Source organism: Cervus elaphus, chromosome 2 (assembly GCF_910594005.1).
Source record: "Cervus elaphus chromosome 2, mCerEla1.1, whole genome shotgun sequence".
In the NCBI taxonomy this organism is placed as follows: domain Eukaryota; kingdom Metazoa; phylum Chordata; class Mammalia; order Artiodactyla; family Cervidae; genus Cervus; species Cervus elaphus.
Window position 1 is genome coordinate 4,328,232 of NC_057816.1, and position 15,112 is coordinate 4,343,343.

The 15,112-nt window shown below is 48.3% G+C and overlaps 1 pseudogene; it reads right to left on the minus strand.

The window, feature by feature from the left end:
- Positions 1-9,228: 9,228 nt before the first annotated feature.
- Positions 9,229-9,324, minus strand: LOC122677516 (annotated as a pseudogene).
- Between the last annotated feature and the right edge of the window lie 5,788 nt (positions 9,325-15,112).

The following is a 15,112-nucleotide window of genomic DNA, read 5'->3' on the forward strand; positions in this document are numbered from 1 at the left end:
ATTCTGAAGTTTGCGCTGATCAGGAGGAAATTTCCCGTGGCAGGGTCACCTATGGGAAAACGCACGGGAAGCTGAGAGGCCCTCTGTCTGGGGCTCAGAGCTGGGTGGTGGCCAGGCAGCAGGTGGTCCATCCCGGGCGGTGGTTGCAGAGAAAGTGTCCAAGTTCAGGCTTAATGAAGCCAGGTGTCTAAATGGTGAAAGAAACCCCCGTCAATGCAGGAGATGCAAGAGATGAGGGTTCAGTTCCCGGGTCTGGAATACTCCCTGGAGAAAGAAATGGCAACCCACTCCAGTATTCTTGCCTGGGAAATCCTGTGGACAGAGGAATCTAGTGGGCTACAGTCCATGGGATTGCAGAGTCCGACACAGCTGAATGATTGAACATGCACGCACACACACACACACACACACACACACACATGAATCATTATCACACAGTGGAAGTAGGTTCTGTCTAACACCTGCAACGGACTTCATTCATTCATTTCTTTCCTCAAGCATGTGCGTGGATCAGGGCTGTGGACCCCGGGGAGAAGTTGGGCCCCAGAGGAGGGGGGCTGGGAGTGAGCTAAGAGGGTCCTGCCCAGGCCCAGACCCTCGGGAAGCCCAGCCAAGGTGAAATCAAATCCTGTTCTTTTTTTAATTTGTTGGTTTTACAGGAAAACCAGGCCATAAAGAGGGAACTTGTGCTAATAAAACCTGTGAGATTCCCAAGAAGGGAAAGGCAGCTCAGTTGGAGCCTGCCGGTTTTTCGGCCCTTGAATCTGAAAGGGAGTCTGGGGAAATGCTAATTTTGAACTTTTCCTACACCCTTCCTGCCTCTGGATGCTGAAGGCTGCCTTGCATTCCTGCGCACAATCAACTGAGGGGAAAGAATGGCGTCACTTCAGGACAGCGTCAGCTCGCTTTTCCCTGATGGGCGGAAAAGCAGGGTCTGCTTTAGAAGACACGTCACATTATTATTTTTTTTTAATTTCTTATTTCTATTTTTTAGCCTTCCTAAGTGAAAAAATACATGCGGGGAATCTGAGCTTGGCCCCTAATTTGGAAAGACCGTGTGATCGACTTGGGGAAAAACATAAGCCTTGATCTGGGCGTCCTAAGATGATAAATTCCATCTCCTCTAGGGGCTCATCAGAATCTGCCTTCAATGCAGGAGAACTGGGTTCAATTTCTGGGTTGGGAAGATCCCCTGGAGAAGGAAATGGCAGCCCACTCCAGTACTCTTGCCTGAAGAATCCTATGGACAGAGGAGCCTGGTGGGCTACAGTCCATGGGGTCACAACAGTCAGGCACGACTGAACCACCGGGGACTGTCTGGGAAGCCCACGGAGAACGGACCCTCGACTTCCCGGAGCGAGTGGGGAAGAGGGGCGTGCTGGTCACGGCTGAGAAGCGGTGGTCCTTGAAGGAGGGCGACCAGGTCCCCGGGAGGCCCCACCTGCCCCCTGCCTGCTGCCGTCACTGCCGGCCGCCTGGCGGGGAGGGTGTCTGCAGCGTCACATCTGGACCGGGCCCGTGGGAGTCCAGCGGTGGAGACGGGGGCCCTGCAGGGTCTCTGAATGTGATGGGCACGGGGCTCCTCCTCCTCCTCCTCTCAGCAGTGAGGCTGGGAAAGGGGGCCTTTGTAACTGCACTGCCGCTCACCCGGCTCTGCCCCGACACCCCACCCACCCACCCCAGAGCAGATTACTGCATGCGAGGGGCCAGGGTTCTGTCTGCCCCCGGCTGGGAGGGTGGGTTTCAGCCATGCCACTCCACATGGACTCATAGCCAAGAGGGAAGTGGGGGGGGTGCCCCACTGTGGTCTCTGCCTCAGAGACCCCTCCACCAGTCCTCTCAAGGCAGAGTGGCTCTCTGGCGCCCTGAAGGTCTGGAGGGGGCTCTGTGCTGAGAGCTGGGGGTGGGCGGTCAGCTTACCATGGAAGGCAGCGCCCGCCCCACTCACAGGGTCCGCCAGCCAGCTCACCTCCTGGGGCGTCAGGGTCCCTACCTGCCTGGCCCTGCCCCAGCCCCAGCTGGCGGCAGCGAGGTTGGACCCAGCAGCGTTTGTAGGGCTCCATGTGCATTCTTGAGGTGGTGGTGTTTAGTCAGTAGGTCGTGTCTGACTCTTTGTGGCCTCATGGACTGTAGCCCACCAGGCTCCTCTGTCCGTGGGATTTCTCAGGCAAGAATCCTGGAGTAAGTGGCCATTTCCTTCTCCAGGGGATCTTCCCCACCCGGGGAGGGAACCCACATCTCCTGCATTGGCAGGTAGATTCTTTACCACTGAGCCACCAGGGAAGCCCGTTCTTGATGTGAGATGCAAGAAAGGAAGGTCCCCATGGGCCCGTTCATAAGCCGAGCTGGCTCCATGTCCCGCTGGGGTATGTGGGGTCTGGACTCCCAGAGCCGTGTGGGGCGAGCCTGGGGCTGGGAGAGGCTGGCTTTCCCCAGGATGCCCAGTCATGAGGGCACTGCACAGTCGTGCCAGACCTTACTTCGTCCCCCCCAAGGTATGTCCCCCACCCTGTCTTCCACACACTGGGTGTGGTCGGCTTTGCTGGGGGTAGAGGACTGACCGCAGCTCACTCATTCATCCATTGATTCCATATCTGCGGACGAGCCCCCACCATAGACCCCAAGTTGTCCGGGACGGCAGGTGGCTACCTGGAAGGTTGCTGTGACCTCACAGATGAGCAGTCCGCGAGGAAGCACGGGCCAGAGGGCAAGGCTGAAACTGCGCTGCCGGCCCTGACAGTTATTAGAGGCTGCCGGCTGGGGGGCAGCCGAGGAGGGGGCCGCTGGGCTGACAGCAGGGACAGCGGTCACACAAGGGCTGCAGCGAGGCAGCGCTCTGCCTTCTGAGGGCCTCCATGTCTTCTCCTTCGCCCAACACCGGAACCTCCAGCCAGCTTCAGAGACAGGCAGGAAATGGAGGTTCAGAGAAACTGCTTCAGTTGTCCGAAGCCACACAGCAGGTGAGTGGAATACGGGGCAGAGCTGGGGTTTGAGCCCTAGTACTGACACCATTGTCGCTGCTGCTGCTGTTCAGCCGCTAAGTCGTGTCCGACTCTTTACGATACCGTAGACTGCAGCGTGCCAGGCTTCCCCGACCCGCACCATCTCCCCAAGTTTGCTCTAACTCATTTCAATTGAGTCGGTGATGCCATCCAACCATCTCATCCTCTGTCGTCCCCTTCTCCTCCTGCTTTCAATCTCTCCCAGCATCAAGGTCTTTTCCAATAACTCGTCTCTTCGCATCGGATGGCCAAAGTATTAGAGCTTCAGCCTGAGTCCTTCCAGTGAATATTCAGGGTTGATTTCCTGTAGGATTGACTGGTTTGATCGCCTTGTGGTACAAGGGACTTTCAAGAATCTTCTCCAACACCACAGTTCAAAAGCATCAATTCTTCAGCACTTAGCTTTCTTTATGGTCCACCTCTCACATCCATACATGACTACTGGGAAAAACCATAGCTTTGACTAGACGGACCTTTGTCCTCAAAGTGATGTCTCTGCTTTTCAATATGCTGTCTAGGTTTGTCAGAGCTTTGCTTTCAATGAGCAAGCGTCTTTTAATTTCCTGGTTGCAGTCACCGTCCACAGTCGGAGTTCTGAAATCCAGGCCCCTCTTATTCTGCAGGAGCTTCTGCATGGAGTCTTGGGCAGGACCAGCCAGACGGGGCTTCTTCCAGACCCACTGCTGTCCCCACGTGACCAGCACAGTCCAGCCACGGCGTGACCTACTGTGGGCCGTGCAGTAGGAGGGAGGTGGGTAGAACCCCCCCGGCATCCTCTGTACACCAGCTCCCCATTCCTGCAGCCCCGTCCGTGAACCCACCTCACTCTGGAAAGGAGGACGGATGGGGCGTTTCGGGGCCACATGTAGGGGCTGCAGCCCCTCCTCCTGGGCCTGGGCGAGGGGCAGAAAGGAAGGCAGGGGCCGAGGTCCCCAGAAGACATCCCCAGCCCACGACTCCAGGCCCTCCTCGGCCAGGTCTCTTGGCTGGGGGGTGGGAGGCAGGACCCTCTGTCTTCCTGTTTCCTGTGACAATAGCAAGCTCAGAGGGGAGCAGCGGGGATGAGGGTGACGGGGGGAAGCTGCCCTGAGTGAGTGGGGGTAACCAGAAAAGCTCAGGGGAAGTTAAACCACCAAGAGGCTGCAGGCCCTTGGGGGTGGGGGGGGTGGCGGGGCTAGACTGGAGACCCCGAGTCTGGCCCAGCCTTGGTCTTTTGAGCTAAACCTGGACCTGGCCCAGCATCACCGCTACCCGAGCACTTACTGACCTCACAAGGGCTCTGGGGTCTCCCCAAGCCAGTCAGGGGTCAGAGGGTAAGGGTGTAGTCAGAGGTCAGATGCCAACCCAGCCCAGCTGGGGTCCTGGGCAGCCGTGGTCAGGGCAGGATCTTTGAGGGGCCAAGGGCTATAGACTTGGGCGTGGGCAGACCTGGGTTCTATTCTGGTACCTTCCTGGGCCTTGGTTTCCCTCTGCATCTGCCTCTCGGGTGGCCAAGGAGGTGAGTGGTCATCTCTGTGCAAAGACTTGGCCCTTGCCTCATGCAGCCCCAGGAGGAAGCGGTCATCACGGGTTATGGATTCCTGTGGGGGAAGCGGGGTCACAGGGTGTGGGAGGGGGGCCAGGGCAGCTGGCTCCGAGGCGCCAGGCCCCGCTTTCCCTGGCTTTCCCCACGTCCTCTCCTAGGCCACTCAGCTCCCCCATCTCCCCCAGCCCCCACGTCTCCTCCTTACACGGCCAGAGGAGCTGCTGCCTGGCCTTGCGTTTCTATTTCTGCACCTTCCGCTTCCTGCCCCGTGGCTGGCTGGCCACCGCGGAAAGTTCTGGAATCTTCAAGGCCAGCTGGTCCTGGAGTAGGACGTGGAGGCCTCAGATTTCCTCCTCCCTGCAGCTCCTCAGGCCTCCTAGGACTGGGCACCCCGGGTGTCAGGGAAGGCTTAGGATGACAGGAGGAGTGCATCACGGTGGAGCCTGGACCCCGGGCTGGACGTGCACCCACGGAGGTGGGGCTGCTGCCTTCCAGGTCAGCGACCACCCAGTCAATCCGTTCAGGGCACCAACCTCGCATCCCGTGTGGGCCCAGGCTTGGGGTGCAGTGTGAGCAGACTCGCCAGATGCACTCATTTTCGAAACAATCCACCTTGAATTCGAGTGGGTCTTGAATGATTTGCTGAAATTAACACTGCTAAGGAAAACAGACAGGGGCACTTGGGGGTTTGTGCTTCTTCCCACCATGTGAATAAGTGGATGATTGTGTGTGTGTGTGTGTGTGTGTGTGTGTCTGTGTGTGTGTGCAAGAGAGAGAGACAGAGGCAGAGACAGTGAGATCGAGAGAGAGATGGGAGGCAGGCCGGAGCCATAATTGCATAAGACCCGAGGAAGCAGGCGAGGCCACCAGGGCTGAGTGGGCCGGTCCAGGAAGGCTTGCTCAGGGCTCCATCCGCAGTGTTTCCTGAGCACCAACGCTGTGCCAGGCTCAGTGGTTCATAGGCTTCCTCCGGGTCCTCAGGGTTGACCCCCCTTTTCCCTGGTTAGGTGGATTTGGGGGAACATGGAGTGTGGGCAGCGGAAGTCTGAATTACAGAACACGTTTTAAAAAAAGGCAGTGCTCCTTTGTCCGGGTGCGAATTCCTGACATCACCTCGGGGGCCAGCCTTAGAGCCCAGGTAAGACCGTGTAGGTGTTTGGCTGGGTGACTTGGCTCTGTCAGAGCTGGCCCTGTGAGGCGGAGGATGCACTGGACTCCCAGCCAAGCAGGGTCCAGAGCCCAGCTCAGGCACTGACCAAGGTCTGGCCTTGGACCAGTCACATCCCCTTGCTGGCCTCCAGGTTGTCACTGTGCTGGAAACCTCTGGTCCCTACAGGGCGTGGCTGAGCCCACATCACTGCCTGGAGGGCTCGCGGTCCCTTTGTCCATTTCTCACTTGATCCTCCTAAAAGCATCTCTGAATTATTTGTTGCATCTAAATTTAATTGTATCAGAGCTTTCATTTGTTTTCAAATTAACTTTTTCTTAAAGTAGCCTTATTTATGGTAAGAAAATGACCAGAGCTCATTGTAAAAAGCAATAGAAGAAGCAAAAACATGTTAAAGTGCCACACCCGCAGAAATAAGTCTTAAAAACATCCCCAATTGCCCTTGCAGACAGAGAGACTGTTTAAAGATGGGGTTGTTCTAGCCACATTTTTTCTTTCCTGTAACTTGTTTTCCCACAAACTGTACAGCAGAGGCATCCACTGTGCGTGTTAATAAATAAGCGAAGATTGGCATCATTGTTTCGATTGCTCAGAGCATCCGTTGCCTGGTTGTATCATCATCCTATTAATGATGTTCTTGTTGGCGGAGATGAACGCAGTTTCCAATTTTCCCATTATAAACACCCATGTGGAACAACTCTGGACACAAACCCTTTACATTTACGGCAACTGCTTTGTAGGGCAAATTCCCTGAGGTGGGATTTCAGGGTTAAAAGTTACAAATTGTGTGTGTTGACTCCTACAGAAGGGTTTCTGCATTTTTCAAAAAGGTAAAAATTCCTGCCAGGTGGACTCTTAATGTGAAACCACAGTCTTCTTTATGAAATCAGCCAGTACCTCCTTTATTAAAAATAGCTTCTCTGGGCCTTCCCTGGAGGTCCAGTGGTTAGGAATTTATGCTACCACCGCAGGGGACCCTGGGGCTTTCTTGATGGCTCAGTGGGAAAAGAATCGGCCTGCAATGCAGGAGACACAGGAGACACAGGTTTGATTCCTGGGCTGGGAGAATCTCCTGGAGGAGGAAATGGCAACCCACTCCAGTATTCTGCTTGAAACATCCCAAGGACAGAGGAAGCTGGAAGGGTAGAGTCCACTGGGGTGCAGATCTGATCGCTGGTTGGGGAACTAGGACTCCATATGTTGTACAGAAGAGCCAAAATTTTTTTTTTAATTATTTTAAAAGTAACCTCTTTGTCATCCCAGTGCACCAGCCCTGAGCACCCTGTCTTATGCATCAAACCTGCACTGGGATGACCCTGAGGGATGGGATGGGGAGGGAGGTGAGTGGGGTTCAGGATGGGGAACATGTGTACACTCACGGCTGATTCATGTGAATGTATGGCAAAAACCACTACAATATTGTAAAGTAATTAGCCTCCAATTAAAATAAATAAATTTAAAAATAAAATAAAAAGTAACCTCTTTAAATGATTATAAAAGTAACACATTTTAATGTAGAAAATCTGGAACATACATACATGAATCGTGAAGGAGATTGAAATGATTTGATAACCCACACAGACTTAACCTATCAATTTAGCTATTGATCAGTCTATCACATTAACATAATGTTTGTTTCATCAAACACCATATGATGTCACTGCCCAGTGTGGTTAAACAGCTTTTGATAAGTTAGTCAAAACACACTTTGGGGGCATTATCTGGAGAAAACTAATTGGAAAAGATACACGCACCCCAGTGTTCATTACAGCACCATTTACAATAACTAAGATGTGGAAGGAAGCAATGTAAGTGTCCATTGACAGATGAATGGATAAAGATGTGCTATACAGGTACAATGGACTATTATTCAGTCTTTAAAAAGGATGAAATAATACCATTTGTAGCAACATGGACGGACCTAAAGATTATCATCCTAAGTGAAGTAAGTCACGGAAACCACAACCACAGGAAACTAATCAAACTGATCACATGGACCATAGCCTTGTCTAACTCAATGAAACTATGAGCCATGCCGTGTAGGGACACCCAAGATGAATGGGTCATGGTGGAGAGTTGTGACAAACCATGGTCCATTGGAGAAGGGAATGGCAAATCACTTCAGTATTATTGCCTTGAGAACCCCATGAACAGTAGGAAAAGGCAAAAAGATATGACAATGAAAGATGAACTCCCCAAGCTGGTAAGTGCCCAATATGCTACTGAAGAGTTATTTCTGAATAACTTCAGAAAGAAAGAGGAGACAGAGCCAAAGCAAAAACAATGCCCAGTGTGGATGTGACTGGTGATGGAAGCAAAGTCTGATGCTATGAAGAGCAATATTGCATAGGAACTTGGAATGTTAGGTCCATGAATCAAGGTAAATTAAAAGTGGTCAAACAGGAGATGGCAAGAGTGAACATTGACATTTTAGGAATCAGTGAACTAAAATGGACTAGAATGGGTGAATTTAATTCAGATGACCATTATATCTACTACTGTGGGCAAGATCCCTTAGAATAAATGGAGTAGCCCTCATAGTCAACAAAAGAGTCTGAAATGCAGTACTTGGGTGCAATCTCAAAATGACAGAATGATCTCTGTTCATTTCCAAGGCAAACCACTCAATATCATAGTAATCCAAGTCTATGCCCTGACCAGTAATGCTGAAGAAGCTGAAGTTGAGCAGTTCTATGAAGACCTACAAGACCTTCTAGAATTAACACCCTAAAAAGATATCCTTTTCATCACCGGGGACTGGAGTGAAAAAGTAGGAAGTCAAGAGATACCTGGAGTAACAGACAAATTTGGCCTTGGAGTACAGAATGAAGCATGGTAAAGGCTAACATAGCTTTCCCAAGAGAACGCACCGGTTGTAGCAAACACCCTCTTCCAACAACACAAGCGAAGACTCTACACATGGACATCACCAGATGGTCAACACTGAAATCAGAGTGATTATATTCTTTGCAGCCAAAGATGGAGAAGCTCTATACAGTCAGTAGAAACAAGACTGGGAGCTGACTGTGGCTCAGATCATGAACCTCTTATTGTCAAATTCAGACTTAAATTGACGAAGGTAGGGAAAACCACTAGACCATTCAGATATGACCTAAATCAATTCCCTTAGGATTATACAATGGAAGTGAGAAACAGATTCAAGGCATTAGATCTGATAGACAGAGTGCCTGAAGAACTATGGACAGAGGTTCATAACATTGTACGGGAGGCAGTGATCAAGACCATTCCCCCAAAAAATAAATGCAAAAAGGCAAAATGATTGTCTGAGGAGGCCTTACAAATATCTGAGAAAAGAAGAGAAGTGAAAGTCAAAGGAGAAAAGGAAAGATATACCCATTTGAATGCAGAGTTCCAAAGTGTAGCAAGGAAAGAAAAGAAAACCTTCCTTCCTCAGTGATCAATGCAAAGAAATTGCATAGAGGAAAACAATAGAATGGGAAAGACTAGAGATCTCTTCAAGAAAATAATCTTTGACAAAGGAGGCAAGAATATACAATGGAGAGAAGACTCTTTAACAGTGGCACTGGGAAAACTGGTCAACCACCTGTAAAAGAATGAAACTAGAACACTTTCTACACTTGATCTTAGCCAAAAGGCCGAGAAGCGATAAAACTAGAACACTTTCTAACACCATACACAAAAATAAACTCAAAATGTATTAAAGATATAAATGTAAGACCAGAAAGTACAAAACTCATAGAGGAAAGCAAAGGCAAAACATTCTCTGACATATATCACAGCAGGATCGCTATGACCAACCTTCCAGAGTAATGTAAATAAAGGCAAAAATAAACAAATGAGACCTAATTAAACTTAAAAGCTTTTGCACAACAAAGGAAACTATAAGCAAGGTGAAAAGACAGCCTTCAGAATGGGAGAAAAATAGTAGCAAATGAAGCAACTGACAAAGAATTAATCTCAAAAATATACAAGCAGCTCATGCATCTCAATACCAGAAAAATAAATGACCCAATCAAAAAATGGGCCAAAGAACTAAACAGACACTTCTCTAAAAAAGACACACAGATGGCTAACAAACACATGAAAAGATGCTCAATGTCACTTATTATCAGAGAAATGCAAATCAGAACCACAATGAGGTACCGTCTCACACTGGTCAGAATGGCTGCTGTCACAAAGTCTACAAAAATTAAAAGCTTGAGAGGGTGTGGAGAAAAGGGAAGCCTCTTACACTGTTGGTTGGGAATGCAAACTAGTACAGCCACTATGGAGAACAGTGTAGAGATTCCTTAAAAAACTGGAAATAGAACTGCTTATGACCCAGCAATCCCACTGCTGAGCTTACACACCTAGGAAACCAGACTTGAAAGAGACACGTGTACCCCAGTGTTCATCGCAGCACTGTTTACAATAGCCAGGACATGGAAGCAACCTAGATGCCCATCAGCAGATGAATGGATAAGAAAGTTGTGGTACATATACACAATGGAATATTACTCAGCTATTAAAAAGAATGAATTTTAATCAGTTCTAATGAGGTAGATGAAACTGGAGCCTATTATACAGAGTGAAGTAAGTCAGGAAGAAAAACATCAATACAGTATATTAACATATATATATGGAATTTAGAAAGATGGCAATGATGACCTTATATGCAAGACAGCAAAAGAGACACAGATATAAAGAACAGTCTTTTGGACTCTGTGGGAGAAGGCCAGGGTGGGACGATTTGAGAGAATAGCTTTGAAACGTGTGTATTACCATACGAGATAGACCAGTGCAGGTTCGATGCATGAAATGGGGCACCCAAAGCCGGTGCACTGGGACACCCCAGAGGGATGGGGTGGGGAGGGAGGTGGGAGGGGGTTCAGGATGGGGGACACATGTGTGCCCATGGCTGATTCATGTCAATGTACGGCAAAACCACTACAATATTGTAAAGTAATTAGCCTCTAATTAAATTAATTTTAAAAAAAGAGAAGAAGTGGCAAGAATACACAGAAGAACTACAAAAAAGCTCTTCATGACCCAGATAACCTTGATGGTGTGATCACTCACCTAGAGCCAGACATCCTGGAATGTGAAGTCAAGTGGGCCTTACGAAGCATCACTATGAACTAGCGGAGGTGACGGAATTCCAGCTGAGCTATTTCAAATCTTAAAAGATGATGCTGTGAAAGTGCTGCACTCAATATGCCAGCAAATTTGGAAAACTCAGCAGTGGCCACAGGACTGGAAAAGGTCAGTTTTCATCCCAGTCCTAAAGAAGGGCAATGCCAAAGAATGCTCAAACTACCGCACAATTGCACTCATCTCACATGCTAGTAAAGTAATGCTCAAAATTCTCCAAGCCAGGCTTCAACAGTACATGAACTGTGAACTTCTAGATGTTCCAGCTAGATTTAGAAAAGGTAGACCAACCATCTGTTGGATCATCAAAAAAGCAAGAGAGTTCCAGAAAAGCATCTATTTCTGCTCTATTGATTACGCCAAAGTCTTTTGACTGTGTAGATCACAACAAACTGTGGAAAATTCTTCATGAGATGGAAATACCAGACCACTTTACCTACCTCCTGAGAAATCTGTATGCAGGTCAAGAAACAACAGTTAGAACCAGACATAGAATAACAGACTGGTTCCAAATTGGGAAAGGAGTACATCAAGGTTGTATATTGTCACCCCTGCTTATTTAACTTATATGCAGAGTACAACATGTGAAATGCCAGGCTGGATGAAGCACAAGCTGGGATCAAGATTGCCAGGAAAAATATCAATAACCTCAGAAATGCAGATGATACCACCTTTATGGCAGAAAGCAAAGAGGAACTTAAGAGCCTCTTGATGAAAGTGAAAGAGGAAAGTAAAATAGTTGGCTTAAAACTCAGAATTCAAAAAACGAAGATCATGGCATCTGGTCCCATCACTTCATGGCAAATAGATGGGGAAACAATGGAAACAGTGACGAATTTCATTTTCTTGGGCTCCAAAATCACTGCAGATGTTGACTGCAGACATGAAATTAAAAGATGCTTGCTCCTTGGAAGAAAATCTATGACCAACCTAGACAGCATATTAAAAAGCAGAGACGTTACTTTGCCGACAAAGGTCCGTCTAGTCAAAGCTATGGTTTTTCCAGTAGTCATGTATGGATGTGAGAGTTGGACTATAAATCAAGCTAAGTGCTGAAGAATTGATGCTGTTTAACTGTGGTGTTGGAGAAGACTCTTGAGAGTCCCATGGACTGCAAGGAAATCGAATCCTGAGGATTCGAGTCAAGGAGTCAATTGCAAGGAGTCAATCCTCAAGGAAATCAGTCCTGAATATTCATTGGAAGGACTGATGCTAAAGCTGAAACTCCAATACTTTGGCCTCCTGATACAAAGAATCAACTCACTGGAAAAGACCCTGAGGCCGGACAAGATTGAAGGCAGGAGGAGAAGGGGACCGCAGAGGATGAGATGGTTGGATGGCATCGCCGACTCGATGGACATGAGTTTAAGCCAACTCCAGGAGTTGGTAATGGATAGGGAGCCTGGCGTGCTGCAGTCCATGGGTTGCAAAATGTCCTGCACAACTGAGCAACTGAACTGAACTGAACTGAAGTAAGCTAGGCAAAAACAAGTATCATATGATATCACTTTCATGTGGAGTTCTAAAAAATGATACAAATGAACTTATTTATAAAACAGAAACAGACTCACAGACATAGAAAACAAATTTACTGGTTACCAAAGGGGAAAAGAAGGAAGTGGGAATAATTAGGAATTTGGGATTACCAGATAACATATTCAGTTCAGTTCAGATACATACTGCTATATATAAAAGAGATAGCAAGAACCTACTGTGTAGCAGAGAGAACTATGTTCAATGTCTTGTAATAACCTATAATGGAAAAGAATTTGCAAGAGTACATATATGTGTGTGTGTGTGTGTATAATTGAATCACTTATTGGAAACTAATACATTGTAAACCAACTATCAGTTTAGTTCAGTAGCTCAGTCGTGTCAACCATCTCATCCTCAGTCGTCCCTTTCTCCTCCTGCCTTCAATCTTTTCCAGCATCAGGGTCTTTTCCAATGAGTCAGTTCTTCATATCAGGTGGCCAAAGTTTCAGATTACCTACACATCAATTTAAAAAAAAAAAAAAAAACCCCACCTTTTATTTACTTATGATCATTGCCGGAAACTTGGAAAATTCAGGACATTCTAAAGGAGAAAATAGACAATAGCCCAAAAGGGGTGTCCCTAGGCCATCTCTGTTTACAAGCTGGTATGTTCACTCCAGTCTATTTGTTATGCAGACGCAGACTTACTTGTTTTGCATAATTACTATCAGATTGTGGTTGCAGTTCTGTCTCCTGATTTTTCACTTAACAGATCCTGATTATTTCCCCATGCTGTTAAGCAGTCTCTGGAAACATGATTTTTAATGGCTGAATACTATTTTGTGGAGCAGAGTGTTTAATAAGTGATCTGTTCTTTGCTGTTTCCAGGTTTTAGGTGTTACAGGTAGTGCCGTGATGTTCACCCTGGTACCAAAGTCTATGCACACACATGGGAGGGTTTTCTCAGGGCGAATTCCTAGAAGCGAGATTGCCAGGCTGGCTACATGTTGCCAAATTGTCCTCCAGAAAGCTGCTAGCAATTACATTCCCAGCAGCACTGTAAGAGAATTACGGCCACCAACGCTGCAGAGGAACGTTATTTTGTCTCTGATGACTGCAAATGGCATCAGGATGTTTCAGTGGCTACTTCTTTGCTCAGTAGTGAAAATGAGCACCTTTTTTTTATAGGATTATCACCATGCATATTTCATGCATGAAATTCCTATTTGTCTTTTATCCAGCCATCTAGTGCCTTGTTCATCTCATTGATTTGTGAGTGCCTTTTGTATATGAAGACTATGTTAGTCTTTTGTGTGTTGCAACATTACTCAGCATCTCTGGACTCTGTTTTTGGTTTCTTTCCTTAATATAAAGGAGGCTGTGTCCAAGCAAATGTCTTGAACTTCTTTATTGTTACTATTTTTTAAAAAATAAGGTTCAGAAGGTCTTTCTTAACCAGAGATCAGTTCACTGTAGATTTCACTTTTCTGTGACAAGGGCTCAGTCACACCTCACCTGGAATTTGGAGTTTTTCAGGGAGTGGAGCAGTGATGTACTCCGAGCTTCCAGGTGGGGTACCTGCTTCATTGGGGGGAGGGGCCTGCTGTGGGTGGATGCCTGATCCCACCTGGAGTCTGCGCCGGAGTCTGCGCCAGAACCTGTGGAGAGAGACTGCCCTGCTGTTTCTCTGCAGAAGGTAGGACAGCTCAGCAGATTCTGCGTGTGTGTTGTGGACCCTGGGCCTCCACCCCCGGCAGAAGGCTGCAGCCTTGGCCTTGAAAACATGGCCATCACCCAGACAACCAGCTGCAGCAGTAGGACCAGAGAGCACCCTTTCACGCCCAGGTGTGAGACACCCAGGGCATCCATTCATACTCGAGAGAGGCTTTGCCTGGGGTGGAGAGGTTGTGACCAGTTGGTGGGATTTGGGGGTTGCACACAGCTGTGATCTCATTCATATCCATAGCGAGGTGAGTCCTGGGGCTATGCAGGGTATTTCTTCTAGCTCTCATATGGTTCTGTACTTTACAGTTATTCATGAGTCCGTGTGTTCATTCATTGACTCGTTCAGTTGTTCACTGTGCCAGGAGCTGGGGATTCAGTGGCGAATGAACTCGGGAGTCAGAGAGTATCAACCAACAAAGGGTGTATAATATCAGCTCAGACAGAGGGGGGACAATTGGGCCAGGGACAGCCAGTGGGGCCTGATGAGGGACCATAGATGTGGAGGTGGAAGGCTTGTTCCAGTAGACATTTGAGAAGGGTCTGGCTGAAGTCATCAAGCCGTGCAGGGGTCTGGGGTCAGCATTCCAGGCAGGGGGCTGTGTGAACAGAGGCTCCAGGAATTTATTCTGGAATCAGGAATGAAACTGGGACTCAGCTTTAACAGATCGCAGGCCCCCTTATTAACTGGTTCCGTCTTCCCTATGGGTTTGAAAGGCTGCCTTCATAACACACTACATTAGTGTATGGAGTAGGCACTGTTCAGGGCACTCCATGGGGGTCCGTGTGAAGCCTCACTTAGGGGGCTATGGTGGGGCTGGGGGCTGGGCAAGGAGAGACACCAGTGCATCCTTGGGGCACATGGGCGTCATCCTCAGACTTTGGAGTCTCCTGACTTACAGGCTGTGCCTGGAAATACGTGGCTTTTCGCCCCACTAGAAGCCCAAGTTCAGTGCTCACACTTTGGTTTGAACTACTAGATAAGAATTCCTAGAAAGCGCAAGCATTTCCTTTTGCCTCCCCACTCCCACACCTCTCCTGCCATTCCCCTGGCCCCAAAGTTCCTACAAGTCGGTTCCAGGGAGAGCAGACTGTTCCTGGAAGACA